The sequence below is a fragment of the Lonchura striata genome, chromosome 8, assembly GCF_050655825.1.
Source record: "Lonchura striata isolate lonStrDom1 chromosome 8, ASM5065582v1, whole genome shotgun sequence".
NCBI classification, from domain to species: Eukaryota; Metazoa; Chordata; class Aves; order Passeriformes; family Estrildidae; genus Lonchura; species Lonchura striata.
Genome location: NC_140710.1, coordinates 5961435 through 5976231, shown reverse-complemented (window position 1 = coordinate 5976231; position 14797 = coordinate 5961435).

Below are 14797 nucleotides of genomic sequence, written 5' to 3'. Positions count from 1 at the left end.
AGTTAAGGATTGCTATGGATTGTCACAGAGAAGAGCTTTAAGGAGTGGTTAGAAAATGCAAAGAGTGTGTAAAAAGCAGTGTAATGGTCTGCTTGAACAAAGAATATTTAGTTTTCTGACAGGTAGATTCTGTTCTGATTTTGATGAGAGCAAAGCTGTCCTGCTTCACTGAGTTTCTTTTACTAGCTCTTATGCATGGCAAATGGACATTTTAATTTATAGCTGAATATGACACTTATTTTTACACACCATTTGCAGTTTCCACTGCTCCTCATTGGCAATTATTCCTCTTGAAAGGAAAAGATCAAGCAAATTAGTGGACAGCATTCACGATGAATCCTTCCTCTTTTTCCTTTAGGATAATCCTGAAGTGCAAATGCTGAGAACATAAAATGGTTCAATACACTTTAAATAGCTGTCTGTGTCAGGGTTAATTATATTCAATCAGGCAGCCAGATATTCCTAGAGAGAAAATCTTTGAGGTTATCTCTCTTACTGCTCTGAAGGGCATGGCCACCTCAGCTCTGCAGGCCAGCATGGCCTGAGATGCATATCAGAAGTCCTGAGATGGATAAATAAGAAGTCCCGATCATTTTGGGACTAATCCAAATTCCTGCTACAAAAACCTGGATATGGGGTTTGGCTACTATAGTAATTGCAACAGTGGAGCCAGTTCCATGTGAGCTGTGCTTTGAAAAACACACATATAATAAGAAAACAAAATAAATGACATGTGGAAAGAATCACTGAGGTTTTCAGGTTTTAGAATGCAAAACCTACTTGCTGCTTCAGTTGGATTCCTGTTTAAGATGCAGCTGCTGTGGGAGTATATGCAGCATATTTAATTTGAAAATATTCCCAGAACTTCTTTGCTGCAGACAGGACTTGCTCAAATGAGTAAAAAAACATATTTAATTCTTTAAATCTCAGAGGGTTGTTTTGTTAGCCACAGATGTCACCCACAGCAAACATTTTGAATTAATGGTTCTCTAGCAGTTGTGTTACCTTTTTCATGCACGACTTTGAGGGCAGCTAATTTCTGTGTTTATGTGTTCTACTTGGCATGTACATGATGTGCTAATGAAGAGAGAAAGAGAACAATAATGATGCTCAGCACTTATACAGCATTTATTCCATTTTACTGCATAAATATTAATTGTGAATCTTCACAAAAGCCCCAAGGAATAGATTAATACTATTATCTTTCTATTTAGGGAAATAGAAGCAGAGGTGAAAGACTATGAAAAGGAAACAGAAGTGCACAGATGTACTTTGCAAAGCTTTTTATAGCTTATGAAACAGGTCTGTAGATGTTGTTTATAAATCTAATTACAGTTTATATTTAGGTGTTATGGGAGTAGTAAATCTTGCCTTCCTCCCTCTTTCCTGGGAGGAAAACCTGACAAATGAGGAGCAGAAACATCCTTAGAATTTAACCAGAAGATGAGAAAATTACACCATCAGGGAGGACTTTGCTTCCAAAATCTTTATTTCAACAGGCATTAAAGATGGTAAAGACTTGGAAACAGAATGAATAAAACCCACTTATCTCAGTTAGGCACTGCTTCCCTGCCAGGCTGCTTTCTCCAGCAGAAATCACCCTGCTCCTCCACGGTCTGCCCTGCTGCAGTGCTGTTTGGGCTGCTTTAGTATCACTGCAGGTCCCCCCACCACAGTCCTCGCACCTGTCTCTTGAACCTAAAATGGACAAGAAAAAGGACACCTTGTTTTGGACAGATGATAAGCACTGGCTGTGCTATCATCCAGTTTATGAAAAACTCTCCAGGACTTCTTTAGTAACATTGAATATATTTAATTCCGAAGAGCAGAAATTAATCACTTCAGCAATTAAGGCACTTGATTCTATGATAGCATTACTATCCTTGAAGAAACACAATACTTAATGGTTTTTATTGCTTGTATTCCTTGAAAGGTGCATTTGCCCTTTCAAAACAGAGACATTATGTTCTCAAAATCCATTTCCAGTTGAAAAGCCTCCCACTGCCTACATGCAGGTGTGGATGTTTTCTGATTACTCCTAATCAAAGTTCAGGGTTGCTGCATTTCCCATGCAAGGGAGAGCAGGATAAACACATGTTAATGAAAGAGAGGAAGCAACATTAGTCCCAGAGATTAAAACAGATGGGTTTACTCTGACTTCATTGATTTGCAGAAAGTGACAGAACATTTCTTTTAGATAGAACATTTTCAATTAGATGCAATGTTTTTATGTACAGAGTAATAAAAAATGTGTTTATATCCTTCAGGATGACTCCTCTGCAAGTTGAGGTGTGAATGTCCCCCTATCTCTTTGATGTGGAGACAAAGAAGTTTGTCTTCTTGTGCCAAGGGCAGCACTGCAGCATTTTGTGGCTTAGCTTGTGAATAGCACTTGGGACCAAACCTGCAGCACAGAATGGCCAGGACAGGAGGCAGGAGATACTTGGTGAGTCCTGGCTTTGCACAACAAGGCAGCACCCAGCTCACAGCTCTCCAGATGCTTTGTAAGCCCACCTGTGTAGGGGTGAGTCTGGCATGTTCTGCCAAAGCACAGGTTTAAACATTTTAGTGGTTTATCAGAACCAGAGCTAAAGACACAAAAAAGAAAACAAAGAACATACTTTTTAGTTAGTTATGCCTGGTTTTAACAAGTTTTTCAGGATTTTCTTCCAAACTACCACAAGCTATAAGGTAACTTTGAATTTCGAAAGCTGAAAGTGGTGCTGAGGGCCCTGCCCTCTACTTTAAACATCAATCTTTGCTTGTACTCCAGGGTCATTGGAGTAACCTTTTGAGTACAAAAGATTTTCCTTCCCAGAGTGTTTTCTCTGGGATACCAACAAATGTAAAAGTAGTACTTTGACATCATAGTTAGAGATGACTTCTTCAAACCTTCCTTTTGTTCCTTAGTTAACACACTTCTACTTTTCTCCTCAGGACTGCCACAGGTACTTTATAGACTGTGTAGTGTGAGAAGCAGTGGTTGTGCTGACACCTTTGTAGAGCTATGGCTTCCAGCTCATTGTGAACTTGGCAGTGAGTCTCTGCTGGTGGTTTTGCTGTATTTGCTGTTATTTTGCTGTATTAGGTAATTGTGCTGCCTTTCCTCAGTTCATGTTCCTCACTCCACCTACTGTCTGGTACTCCTGCTGCCACATTTAATGTGCATAATGCAATCTGTGACCAGAGCCACTTGGAAAGTTCCTTGTTTTCAGGAACAAAATGTACCAGTGTCTCATGTAGCTGTTGCAGCAAATGTTGCAGTTAATTTCTTTTAGTGGATTTTGCCACTCTATGATGAGCAGCTATGTGGGGCAGACTGCAGCTATGCAAATGTGCACTCACTGGCCTAGTTGAGCCAGGGTAGTAGTGTGTGACTCCTGCCATGTCTTCTGTCTCCTTTGACAGAATTTCTGCTCTAACCAGCTTAATTCTTTCTACTTTTTGCTTCCTGAAGGAAAGCAGTGAAATTACTTTAAGTGGCATCCCAATAAATTTTCATTTCAGTAATTTAAACCACAAGTGATTACAAAACAGAGAGACTGCTAGTGACTAGAGGCTGTTTCTTTTGATTTATTTTAAATTGTTATTTTATTTTAACAAAGACACCTGCACAAAGCACTGTATTTAAATTTTTTCATTTGACCCAAACAGCCCCCATTCAATCTTCTAGCAATCAAGGAAACACAAACCCCCTCAATTTTGTTTCCTTAAGTGAGCAAATGCAAAGTACTGTGTCAGTATGGGCAAATTGAACCTCACTGCATCTTCTGGTTACTCTGAACCATTCACAGGCAAAACCTTTCTCTTCTTTGCAGGCCTCCACATACTTTTGGGAAAAGTGCCTTCCCAGCAGGGCCTGGTAATTGGCTGTAAGTTTCCATGAATCAGTAAAAGCAGGTGGATTGGGCTGATTTCTTGTATGAACCCATCAGTTTTTGAACAGAAATGTTTAAATGTTAAAAATCAGTGTGATCCTAACAAGTATGGAGAACATTGTTGTCTCATCCCTTTGGTTTTAATGGAGACTGCTTCCTCTAATATATATGAACATATTGATTTCTCTTTTGAGTCAATGATAAAATGTGTTTCTGCAGTTTTGCTTTTCATTAGGCTGCATTTGTAACTGGTGGCAATAAATCGTGATCTTGAGTTAAATGGGAGCAGTGGTCTGTTACCCCTGGTGTTCTCACTGGGGCTGTTGGTCTCTGCATCCACAGGGATCAGCCCATGGCCAGAGCTGTACTTGGGAGATCTGTGCCAAGGGGTTTAGGAGCTACAAAGATCCTGACAATCCTTCCTAGTGTTTGCTGGAGCTACCAAGCCACCACTTGGAATTTTAAATGGTGAGCTCTAAGACTTGAGGGATGCAGTGAATATTAATTCTGTTCTATATAGGACTGAAGCCTTTCTGGGGAAGGTGATAAGGCAGCCCTGACCTGATAAGGGCAGCTCAGAGTTTTAATGCAAAAAGAAAATGTCAGACTGTGCAAATGGGATCTGGTGCTTTATTCCATGGAAATCTAAGAGAATTGTTCAGTGAAAGTGGTTTGAAGTCTTCTGCTAAATGAGTTGCTTGAAAGAAAATGAGCTGACTCATTGGGTCACACCAGGAACCTTTTTACTGGGCTGCCAGGTGGGTGAGTTCTGTTTTCACATGGTCTTCACTGGATTTCCTCTGATTTCTCTTGTCTGAAATGGAAATTTTTGGCTGAAATAATGACCTGTAGACCAACCTTTGCAAAGGACTATTTATCTTCTATATTGCATCTCATCAAGCAAGCCTTCAGAGGCGGAATTACCAGATTAGGACTGGAAAACCATGTCAGGCTGCTTATTCACATCAACAGGTTTGGTTTTTAGCTTTGCTTCTCAGGGAGGTGACAGAGCAGGGCTGTCTGTGCCAGCAATGGAAAGGCTGCCTTGGATGCTTTTTTTCTGGGGAATTGGACCACAGCCATTGGAGAGCTTTCATTTTTCTGTAAAAGTATTTTAAACAAAATCAGGATTTAGTGCACATTATAGTATCTCTACTAGGACAGAAGCTGTGAGCAGCAGGTTTCCACTATCTGCTTTCCTCTAATTCCATGTACTATTCAGCTGGCTGGGACTTCTGATACGATCTTGGTGCTGGTGTGAAAATAGCAGCATATCACATGGCAGGGGAATCTCTTATCAGTAAACAAAGCATTTCATTTCTAGCATATTATTGCAATGACAGCAGTAACAATAAAACCTGAAGAGCAGTTACACTTCGACACAGTTAAAAGATAAATCTGAGGTGATCTTTATCGCTAATACCAGAAGCTACTCTCATTTTTTCTGCCTCTCTCCCTCACTGCAATGAGCTTCATTTTTACACTTGAGCCCCTACTAGTTATCTTCTCTGATGCTGAAGAATTGTATCTTCACTTCCCAGAGTTCTGAAAGGGCTCCTGTTCTTCACTTGGTTGTAAATAACGCCCTACTGCATTCAACTTGAACTAAATAAGTACTTGAGAGCTTAAGAAGGCCATAGACTTCTGGGGCTCCTGCTTCTGTGCTACTGGGTTGTTCTTGCTTGCTTCCATATTATTCTTTTAATACATTGTATTTGTGGTGGTCAAGGAAATAATGAGTTCTCTGCTGGAAAGTTTAGTAAACACAGGAAAAAGAATGCAGTGACTGAAGCCTCTGGTAGAGGTTAAGCAGACAGCTCTTCAGGTATGATAAATACAGATTATTCTAGCTTGAGTCAGAGAACCAGACTGTAGAACTGCAAGGCCCCTTATAGCTCAGTTTCAATTCAGATCACACAGGCTCAGCAAAACAACCTGCTAATCACTTCCCCTCTGTTCCTGAGCTAGGCAGGAGCACTGCAAATTCCTCTACAACAACTAAGCCCTGAGTGCAGCTCCTGCACCAATGCTTCCCATATTCCTCCTCCACAATTTTCCTTCTCTGAGCCTTTCTGGTGGGCAAAGCCAGCAGTCCTGCTTACGAAGATGGAATTGATCCACCTGTGCACCAGGCATGCCCCTGAATTCTCAGGTTTGGTCATATCTGTATCTGGTATGGCCACCACAGAAAATATGGGGGGAAAATAATAAAAGCAGTAGAGCCTTTCTGTATTTGTGATTTCTCTTTTTCTCCCAATCCCAAATTAGTGGTTATTGTGTTATAAGTCACCTCAAGTCCTTACCAGGTTCCCAGCTACCTAGTGTACAACTCTTCCTCCACTCATATTTATTGCCTCATTTTCTCAACTTCTGTCTAAGGTACAATAATTTCTGTTCATCTGGTGGACCTGTGTTCTTGCTTCCCTCTTCTGCCCCTTCCATCACATTGGTCTCCAGTTTCCACAGAAACTGCAAGCCTCACCTTGCCCTTGGAATTATGGTCCCTTTGTTGCATTTCATGACTACAGAAGAACATTAGTTTGCTCCAGGCATTTAAATAGAGAAAAAGATGTATTTGATTTCCTCCACAGAAGCATAATTTAAATGAGAACAGCCTCAGACCACGGAGGGGCTACAGAGAGAGGGTTATTTTGCAAAGGTCACTGGAAGGAAGGAAGCCTTAATGAAACAAAGTTTCACAGAGCACATAATGGCAAATGAAGGCAGGACCTTGAGATCTCAAGAGGAGACAAGACTATTCTAATTCCTCTAATGCAGAAGCAACAATGTCCTTAATATAGAAAGGCAGCAAGATTAAGAGACACTGCTTAGAGCTCCCAGGCATTAGCTGTGTGTGCAGTGACCTGCCCTGCTGCTGGCATGAGGCTGGCTGTGCTCCTTGTGCACATGGGGCACTGCTGTGTGTGGCTGAAAGGAAATACCTGTTGCTGGAGCAGCTGAAGGTACCTGTGCTGTCTGCTGTGCAGGAGGGCAAAGAAACAAACCCCAAAACTCACCTCCTGTTAGCACTTCTCTGACAAGGCAGTGGCCAGCAGGAATACAGAGATCACCTGGAGCAGTGCCTGGGAGGGAGGGGTGCAGAGGGCACAATCACCTAGCTTGGCTCAGTGGTATCATCTGGAGCTGTTGCCTACCAGAAACCTGTCCAGTTGTGTTCCCACTGCTGCTGCAGGAATGAAAGAAAAACAGAGCAATGTTTTCATCCTGTGCTCAAATGCCCACTATTAGAGACCAGCACTGGTAGCCAAGGGAACAGTCCTCCCACAGGAAAATAAGAAAAGTACAGTGGAGCAGCATATAGAGAGGACAGAGCACAAAAGGCTCGTTTGATCCTGAGAACATTTGGATTTTGTTGTGGGGTTAGAGTTGTTTCTTTTTTAAACAGAGATGTCTAGTTCTAGTCTTTCATCCATTCAGAGCACTCAGACTGCCTGCAATCCAAAGTGCTGGGGTACTCTTCAGCCTTTAATGGGTTCTCAAAAATCTCCAAATAGCTATTGCAATCCCATCAAGTAAATGTACAGCTGGGTCTGAGCTCAAAAACTCCCTCAGTCTCCAAAACTCAGATGTGTCTGTGTGTGTGTAAGTGCCTGTGTGTGTGCACCTACCCACTGGTTCAGCCCTGGCTACAGATGGGAAGTGAAGAAGCCAATGAGGAAAGGCTACATTTTGTCCCAGCCCTCACCTCTTCTGCCCAACAGGGGGTTTAACCTGCACATTATTTAATAAATGCATATCAACACCCACTCTATGCCATAGAGTCATATTCCTGCCTGGAGTTTCACTCCTTAAGGATTGCAGGGTTAATTAGCAGGGGAGCTCTTGGATTGTGAAAGATTCCTGTTTCAGGTTGCCCAGACACCTTGCAGATACCTGAGGACTAATTTGATCTGATTTAGGATTCTATTCCAGAAAATACGTGATCTGAATATGCCATGATCTGGATCTGCCTCCTTAATTAAATTAGGATTTTTCCTTTAGGAACAGGCATAGGTGGAAAAAAGGATCATCTGTTTATCTCCAGAGCTAAACAAGGTAGTCCAGCATCTCTGAGTCCTCCCAGGCTCCCTGTTGCACACAGTGTAACTGTAGCTCTTGCTGCACTCTGGAGACATCAGGAAAAAGCAGTTTGATATGACCCTTTCCTGGCTTCAAGAGATGCTTCAATTGCCAAATTAAATTAAATTACTTGTCCTTTTGGTTTACTGCCTGAGCAATGAGAAAAAATATAATTCACTTAGAATTAATTAATCACGTGCTCTCATTTTGTATAAGGACAAGCAGGTTCTGGCTAGAAATAGTTCTTCTCCTATGCAATTTATTCCTGATCATTTCTGTTGTGAAGCTGCCCTTCTTTACAAACTCTACTATTTTAAAAGATCCTGTTTATCTCTACCAGCTCTGCTATGTGCTGTCCTCTTGGAGCGATTGGGCCAAGCTGAGTTACACTCCAGCAAGCCCCTAAAGCAATCACATACGTCCCAGGTGGGGGAATCTGATGCTTGATGTGCTGCAGGAAGTGTGCAGAGTCCCTTTGGTTTTAGCTGTATTCATAGGTTGAGCAGGATTGCACATTGCAGGTTCTAACAAGAAACAGCATTTATGTTTGTCACTTATTAGTTCAAGCCTCCAAGCACAGACAGTACTCAATCAATTCCCCTCCACACATTCATCTTATCCATTTGCAGTGGCAGGAGAAAAGCAGAGAAATAGCCCAAAATCCCCAACTGCACAAGTACCTTCCTGAAAGAAAATTTGCAAGCATTAAGCTTCAATGTAATTAGTTTTCAAGGGTACATCTGTTTCCAAGGCTCACAATATCTCTGGTTCAGCCAAGTGAACAGGAACTGAATCAAAAAGCTTTGTTCTTTCATACTTTACACATCTAAAGATGTTACCTTTCTTTCTGTCACCCTCTGTATGTCCCCAGCAACATTAATGTGTTTCAAGAGCACCAAGCAAGGTGTGAGCAGCCTGGACTTGCAACCCCTCAGCAGTGTGAGCAGCAGGCTCCTGAGCACCAGGTCCTGCCATTTTCCCAGGTTGTGTGCATGATTGCATCCTGCCAAATGACCTTGCCTTTGGCTCCCCAGAGGTCAACATTTCGACTGGAGCTTCAAAGATACAAAACTTTTCCACAATTTGGCTCAAAGCTCTCATTGATTGTTGTAATGCATCTGCCTGTAGGATGACAGCAATTATTCTGTGTCAGTACTGAAAAATACAGGGGGAAAATAGTCACTGAAATCAAGTGGAGGTTATTTATTTATTCAAATCATAGAACAGAACCCTTTCTTGAAATTGTTCCCCAAAGATTATAATGGGGAAAATAGTATATGTATATATCTGGGCTCTGGTGCATAAATATGGCCTTAGGCTGCAACTTGTAACTGTACAATATCTAAACCAAAATCATCCTTGATTTAAAAGGACTGAAAGCTTTAAATTCTTACCTAAAGGGTACAGGTACTGCATAAGAAAATACTCTCTCACCATAGGCTTTAGTTTGACACACATATCAGGATGGCATTAGATTAGGAAAGAAAGGTCATAGAGAATTAGAACCAGTTACTAGAGATCACCTATCTCCTGTCATTTATAGAACTGTATTAACTAGCTGTTGATTTGTGTTGCAGTTTAAACCTTCAGTGGATCAGCATTGTCACTACGGTGTGATAGTGTAATCTGGAAATGTCCACACCCTGCTGTGGGAGCAATGAACAGAACAGTCAACAAACAGAACAGTCAAACATCACACTTGGTCATTGCATGCTGCAGTACACAGAAAACAGAAATTATCAAGCCAGGTACACTGCAAAGATGTTTTGGTTAAGTGTTAAAGGGTGTGGGAAGTTTTTACTGCTTGCTGTAACAAAATCATTGTGCTGCTCCTGCAGAAACCTTCACTTGTGTTGAATTTGTTCACATATTCTGTGGCTTTTGTAACCATGTCAGTCCCTGGCATCTTTTGATATCAACCCCTGAGTTCTGAGGAACATATAAAACTCACAAAGCCCAGCAGAAAAGAATTTAGAGTAAGTTCAGAATTTCAAAAATATCTAAAGTTTTTACCTCAAATTATACATAATCTCTCTGTGTCTGTTCACGAATATCACAGTGTGTGAGCTGCCAGCCTGAGGTAAGTTTGGGTTCCTGTGACAGTTAATGTCACTCTATCTCAGTCTCCCTGACAAGTAAGATATTTTATATTGCCTTTGTGTCAGCTGCAGAACAAAGAAGTAAAACAATGCTGTGGAGAAAACATTTCACTTAAAACACACAGAAAATAACTGCTCTGATAGGCTGATTGCAGTGTTGAAAATGTCACAGCTTCTTATTTTGTCTTCAGCTGTTATTGATAACACTTGTGCTGATGTGGCTATCACATGTGTCTGCAATAATACTCCATAAATATTATCAGAATAGCATTCAAAGGCCAGTTTCCCATCTTAGTGTTTCTTGGCTTGTAATGAATTGATAAGCCCTTGCCTTACTAAATATCATTTGGAGAATAATCAGTTTGGGCCCCTACTGACATCGTGTGTCTTGCAATGAGTCAGTAACTGTTCAGTGGCTTATCCTATCCTGAACTAAAGACATAATCCAGGTTTCCTTCTCAGGAGTTTGCAGGAAAGGTTGTTGCAAAGCAACAAGAATTTCCTGGGCGGGAAGCTCCACGGGAACATGGTGTGCTTCCAGTGGCAGGAGAGCTGGAAGGAAACCAGCCCGCTTCTTTTCAATGTTTTTGGTGAAAATTAAAGTGCACACCAGGTTGTTATGTGTCAAAAGAGAACTGTCAAAATAAGGACATGTTATGTCTAACATAAATTCAGGTTAGCTTCATCTTCAAGATATGAAATTACATCACAGCCAAACAACATTTTTTTTGGTATCTTTATTGCCCCAGGACTGTATGGAACGACTCTATGAGCTGGAAAGGACATGGTGAAGTGCACTAGAATCCTGTGGGTGACAATTGCTGTATAAACATGTGGGGTTTTCATCTTCTTTCTTTCTTCTTTTTTATCAGTTGCTAAGAAAAACTCTTCAGGGTATGTTTAAAGCACTGTTCTTCAGTTTTGCACAGACAGAATGAGAACTTACAGAGAACTCCCACCACACTCGTGAATTTGAGCACATGAATGCATTACAATTATGCTGTTCACAAATCTCCATCTGAAATCACCACTCCAAAGTGGCCTAAATTTTACAATTCCATAGCACACAAATATCTGACTAGTTGATTAGAATAAAAAGATTACAAAAATATTTGAATTTAAAAAAAACCTGTATTATGGTATTACAAACAAATCTCCATCTGAAATCACCACTCCAAAGGGGCCTAAATTTTACAATTCCATAGCACACAAATATCTGACTAGTTGGTTAGAATAAAAGGATTACAATAATATTTAAATTTTTTAAAAAAACTGTATTATGGTATTACAAATAAGACTTCAAAAAAATAAGTGTGTCTGTAAGAAGTATAAAACACATTTGGAACAAATATTGCAACAGTAATTTGTAACTAATATTAAGAGTAGAAGGCAATAACAACAATTAAGAAATATGTGATATAGTCTAAAATTAGTGTAATTACTGTTATTGTGCTTGCTTCAAGTATGGATACAGAAAAATGAAAGCACTGGGACGCTACAGATCTGGCAGATGAAATCAGACATCAAAAATTTGGTGCAGAATTGATCCTTATCGTCTAAAGATTCTTGGGGAAATCTGTCTTTTTGTGGATTCTGGGCCATATTGTTGATATAATGTCTGGAAAAATAGAGCAGGGTGCCAGTGTTTAGTACTGAAATATGTGCTAGGGACTTTGAACAATCCCGAATCTTGGACCGTGGATCTCTGGATCAGGGGTGTCATTATGGGTGCACACAAATGGCATAATTTCATGATCTGAATTGAACCCCTGGGTGTTGCCCCAGCACAGATTACTGCAATAATGATACAGCTGGGTTTATTGCTTATTTTCTGATGTGTTTCTTGCTGTACCACGACTCCGTTTCCTTCCTCTCTCTTCTTGCTTCACCCCCCCACAAAAATACCAACCCTGAGCAGAACTGTGTTGCTCTGAGATTTAGTGGAGGAGATGCTGGGAAGCATAAGAGAAGGAGGAATTCTTCCTCCTCCATCTACCAAAGGAGAAGAAGAGCTACTTGAGAGTTCTTCTGTCTCACATGATGAAGTGAAAAATTGCCAACAGAGTGAATTTCTTTCTACACTGAACAAAAAATTTGTCCCGTAACAAGGAGCACTACTATTTTTGTTTCTGGGTGTGATGATGACACAGATCTCCCAGACCATCCCTCTGGGTGGATGTGTACAGCCACAAGAACTCCCTTCACACATACATTGCAGAGAGGAGTTGTTACCGATGGCTGAACAAAAGGTCAGCGAGCTGCAAAACTGCTTTTATTACAATATAGCACATAAACAGAACCACTAGAATTATTCTCTTTTTCTACAAAATCATGTGGCTCCTTTACCAGACAGTGTCTTTTGTCCAGGATTAATCCAAATGACACTTAATGACACATGATGTGGTGCCAGTGTTTAATCTCAGTTCAAAACCAGCCCTCCGCTGGTGATCTTTTCACAGGTGCAGGAAGCATCCTGCAGAGAATGCTTTCATCATTTACAGCCATGTATTCAGATGTCTATTTAATTAATTAGGTTGCTTCTGAAGTGTATTGCTGCTTTATTAATGGTTGTATGCTTAGATCAATGCAAACAAATGAAAGGGAAAGCAGACTGGTTTAAGTACTGTGAAGCTGATATCAACTCCTTTATTTCTTAGAAAACCCACTGATCCTGGAGAGATCAACAAGTTCTCCCATATTTCTAAGTATTCTGCTATGATCACATATCTATCATGCTTTCTTTATGACCTCAGAGGCTTTGAAGAAAGTTTTCCACCAGAAAGTATAAAATTTAGCCTTTGTAACATCAGGTAAAACGAAAGAGCAGGAAGATATTTTGGTAATTTGGATATTTTGGTAATAAATCCATAATACGAGAGCAAGATGATTATAAGCCAAGATTTGCAGGAAAATTTTCGCCTCTAAGGATTTTGATTATGTCTACTGAAGAGAATCTTGAGGTTGAGAATACTCTGCTACGGACTGCATTAAACACATATAATTTGTAATACACTGAAATGAGACTGGCTGACCTTTTTTTGGATGTTTTGTCACTTTGGAAGGAAAAGAGTCATATAGGCAAGGGCCTTAGCTGTCTAAATGAATCTGTCATCAATATTTGTGTAAAAAAGATACAGATGTGCCCAGTGCAGGCAGCAAGCTGTTCAGAGACAGCCTGAAAACATGAGTCTTCCTTAATTTGGCTTTGTCTCTTCAACCAGTGGTGCAAAATTGGATGAGACTTCATAAATTTATCTTACACACTTAACAGCTTTTATGAAAATGGTTTGCTTTATAGTATTTAAGCTCTGCAAGTCTGTGAGTTTTTGAGTGCTATGAAAAAACATCCCCACAACATGCACTTTGTATGTGGCTTTAATTATCCACAGTGTCGCTCTACTGAGGATGTTCTCTGGTGCTTGTTTGCTGTGTTGATTGGAAGTTCCTGGGAGGATCACTGACAGTCATTAGTCCTGCTGGAAGAAAACTGCTCTAGTGCTTGAGCTGAGGATCTGAACAAGGTACTCTGTGGCAGTGAGCATTACAGGGGCTTAAAATACCACCCAATTCTCCAATGCCTTGACCCACCTGTAACTGCCTACTCCAGAACACACGGATTCCAAACTGTTTTATTACTAGTGTTACGCTCCACAGAGGTAGCATTTACTTACCTTTCCCAAGTGAAACAAATGCCCAGAATAGTACCTTGCAAAAAAAATCAGGCAAAGAGTGTTCCTCTAAGAAGTTTGCCTTTTTGAACTGTAAAAAATAACTGTTAACAGAAAAATTTCTCTGATTTTGCCACTGCTATTTGCTTTTTTCCAGGCTGCACCAGTGTGCAGTTTTCAGACACTGCCATCTGTTGTTACAGGGTGCCTGTGTCACTGCTATGCTGTGCAGCTCGGGTTTCTGTTCGAGCAGCAAATGTCCTTCCCAAGAACTCTGTTAAATTGGAATAACTGCTTTAATTCATGCATGCAGCGAGATTCCAACAACTCTGCTTTCACTTGCGGCCACAGCCAAAGTGAAGTTGCTTTTAATCCCACTTCACTTATTTCAATAGTGAAATTTGTATCTTTATTTAGTCCAGAGCCAGAGGATTCAGGTTCTGAGTAGTAAATTTACAGCAAAACATACACACCACAAACTTAATTTTTACACACACCAAAATTACAAAGGATCCTGTCAGTGCAGGAATACATTTATAAACACTGCCCTGCTTGTTTAAACAGCTGTCTCAGAATCTGTATGTTTAGCTACAGTTTGTATATATATAGGTTATGGACTTGAGCCCAAGATTTGATAAGTTAGCACCTTGTTCCCTAAATCTGAACTAGAAAAAATAGAACATAATGTTCCAGAAGCTAGGAGGAAGGTAAAACAATTTGTGTCTGATCAAGCAAGAGGTAATCATGTGCTGGGAGAGCAGCCTGAAGCACTCAGGCACATATGACAGGTAGACAGCCACAAACCAATTGGCAACTGGAGGAATTAAGGGAGCTAGGAATTGGCCTAGACCTATGGAATTACAGATGAACATCCATGATTTAGAGCAGCTCGCTCAAGTGTGCAGCCATCAAAGTTCTAAAAATGCTTGTGGGAAATGGAACAGTTCAGACTGCCCAAGCTGGGATTACCTGCAGTTGTGATTTTTGTGTATTTTAGAATTGGTCAGAGCACAAGCCTAGATACTGAAGCGTTGGACACAAAAGAAATCCTTTGTGCTTGAAACCTTGGGGG